A 3,104-nucleotide genomic window follows, 5' to 3' on the forward strand; every position below is an offset into this window, starting at 1 on the left:
CCCCTGCCCGGGCACTTCCCCGGGGCCGGCGGCACGGCGCTCTCCGGGAGGCACAGCCCAGCCCCCGCCGCCGCCAACTCGGGAGTGCCTGGCACTGCCGTGCCCCCGGCGCCGAGCCCTGCTAGCGTGCTCGCCCCCGCCTGATGTGTGGCGCCCAGCCCCTGCCCCAGCTCCATCCTCTCCCGGCCGGGCTGCGGCAGCGGCAGAGGTCACCCCCCACCCGCCGCCCGGGGACGGCTGTGCCCGAGCTCCCGGGACCCGGGCGATGCCTCGGAAGGTGCTGACGCAGGTTTCATTTTGCGCCAGCGCAGCCTCTTCCTCAACCGAGGGGAATTCAATTCAACCGTGGAACTTGTCTTGTTGGAGCAGCCCCGACCGCCTATTATTTATTGCCTGAAGTTCGCTCTTGTTCAGCTTGGAGCCTGCCGTGAGTTGCCCGTGAAAGCTGGGAGCGGCTGCAGCCAACCGAGCTCGACACCCACCCCCTGCCCGAGAACCGCCCGCACAGACACACCGCGCGTGACACGCACACGCGGGACTCGTGCGCTTGGGTCACTTGGCCGCAATCCTCTGGCTGACAGAAAAGCCTTTCGGGATGTTCCTGCTGGTGTTGGTCACACGAGGAGTCCCGACACTCCACACAGCTCAACCCGAAGGAGTCCCCTACCGAGAACATAGGCACTGACACACCCACGCGGGACATCTCCACGGAAAGCCTCCTGGAGACCAGCACTGACCGCCCGCCGACTATTCGGAGGCCTTACATGGGCTATGTCCAAATGAAGACAGGCAAAAACATGCTCTTGCGTCAATGAGCAGTTAGCCAGGCAAACACCCAGGCATGCAAGCAAGCCGGCGAATTCAGTTTGGCATCTCCCCGAACAAAACTGCATCTGAAATACAACTTCATTCACGCAGCTTTGCGTCCGGAGCAGCATCAACCTCCACTCCACAAATGGACTGTTCAGTAGTAATGAACTTGTCATCTACAGCCGGACGACCCTTGATTACCTTTAGCAACAACAGCTATTTTCCATACGAGCACTATGACTGTGCTTCCACTTCACCATGTCCACATAAGGTAGCAGTAACTCGTAGGAAGTCTAGCATTTCCCTCCAAGAAGGCACACGGAGCCCTGATCTCCTCGCATCACACATTGCAGCAAGGACAGAACTGAATAATGGCAGCAGAGTGTAACGTAAATAAATAAATACGTACATCTCACTCCCTAAAATCAGCTTCCTAAAACTGACTGGCTGGAGGACCCAATCAGCCTCCTTAAAATAAACTGAAAGGTTAATTGGTAGGCGTCGCCACGACCTGGTGTGCAGGTCAAGAGTTTGTATCTCTGGCAAGAAACTACTCCTAAAGTCTCTCTTAAGTGTACGGGGTGTGTTGTCAATAGTTCCGCCAACTACTTGTACTGGATTATATTTCCTGAGCCTCTCTTGGCTTTAGGGGTCCTGTTAAAAAAAAAAAAAGGAGAGAAAAAGACTACCATCTACTACAAACTACTGAATATTGTAAGTGGAGCTGGGTGTGTGCGTCTGATTTTCCCTAACCTCTGTAGGGAAGGGGGGTTGTGCTGCTCATCTCCTAGACATTGGGAAATGGGGATTTTCCCTTTTATTAAAAATTGATTTTTCTACTTACTTGCCTCTTTCCAAACATTTACAGTAAATAGCTGGGGAAGCTGCGAGTTCTGTATTGTCAAGGCCATGCAATTACACAAACACGTACGATCAGCTTTCTAGTGCCAGCCCTGAACACCACAAGGAGCAGATCCGTGACACCTCAGAGGCTTTACAAAGCCTCTAAAGTGAATTCTCCCCTCCCGAGATCAGAACAAAACCAGCAGCTCCAGAGCAGGCAGAAACACTCGCAAACCCCACGGCGCCCTGCACTCGCATCATCATCGCCTCAAAGCCAGCTGCAACCCGCACAGCCCCATTTTCCAGAACCACAGTCAAAGCAGTGTCTCTGCAGAAAAGTTAGTTCCCAACTTTGGTCCCCCCTGCCCTGCCCCAACAGGTAGAAGCCTAAAAGCCCCAGCATTTGAAGCACAAATGTAAAAGGAGACATTGGAAACAACTGGGAACCGCCATCTTACACACCACCAAATTTCACACAAGTGTTTGTCCAACTTAAGTTAATAACATTTCCTTTGAGGTCCCCCGCGGTCTAACAAGCCCTCCAGCGGGATCGCTACCCCCCACTGGCCCCATCTCTATAAAATGAGTGCAGTATCTGGCATTTTAAGCCTCCCCAGATACATTTATTTCGGAGAGGACTGAAATCCCTTGACCCAGGCAGCTCCAGATTTCATGAACGTCCCTGTTTAATCAAAATCTGCCTTTAAACAAAGGGCGCTGAGGCCGGGATGGCAGCAGGGGCTGGAAATATAAATATTCTCCTTGGGGGCCATGTGCACAGAAACATTTTAGGAGGCATCTGGAGAAAGAAAGGAACTAAAATTTGCAAATGTGGGTGCGTAACGAAAGCGAGTGCACAGGCTGCTGCTGCTGCTGCTCTGTGTCTATATGTGTGTGTGTGTGTGGTTGGAGCAGACTGTCAGCGCTTTTCCCATACGGAGAGCTGGGGGGACACCTAGGCTCCCCTTTGCAGCCCCCAAACCGGCCTAAAACCGCCGCCAAGCCCCCTCCACCCCCCGCCCTTGGTAAGGAGACACCTCGCTTTATACATACCCGGAAAAAGGAGCCGGTGGGTGATGATCGGAGCGGCCAAAAAAGACAATGAAAGTTAAAAGTCGTTCAGCAGAAAATGAATGTGAGCCAAGCGGCCATCTTGAAATGAACTGCAGACGCTGTCAATTGCAATAAGCTTATTGCTGCTGCTGCTGCTGCACTCTGCTCATTTTAGTTACAAAACACCCGGGTTCGCTCCTCGCTGCCACCGACCCTTCTCACTCCCTCTCTCTCCCTCTGAGTTTGCGTTTTGGGTGGCTTAGGAGCTGGGAGCGGAAAGTCTCTCTAATCCGGATGGGCTCTCCACCAGCCCATTGTCTCCCCCTCGTCCCCCTGCTCTGCCTCTTGGTCTCTGTTTTATTATTATTATTTCATAGTTGTTGGTGGGGGAACGGGGG

General features: G+C 53.3%; 1 protein-coding gene across 1 annotated transcript in view; it reads right to left on the reverse strand.

Moving 5' to 3' along the window:
• The window catches only part of LOC109291329 (polycomb complex protein BMI-1), a 14,321-nt gene extending 11,223 nt beyond the window's left edge, over positions 1 to 3,098 (reverse strand). The window contains exon 1 of the mRNA XM_019508307.1: positions 2,707 to 3,098. The gene's annotated coding sequence lies outside the window, so the exon portion shown is untranslated. The remainder of the gene's footprint in view (positions 1 to 2,706) is intronic.
• Between the last annotated feature and the right edge of the window lie 6 nt (positions 3,099 to 3,104).

The sequence above is a fragment of the Gavialis gangeticus genome, unplaced genomic scaffold, assembly GCF_001723915.1.
Source record: "Gavialis gangeticus isolate Ggan-Ray unplaced genomic scaffold, GavGan_comp1, whole genome shotgun sequence".
In the NCBI taxonomy this organism is placed as follows: domain Eukaryota; kingdom Metazoa; phylum Chordata; order Crocodylia; family Gavialidae; genus Gavialis; species Gavialis gangeticus.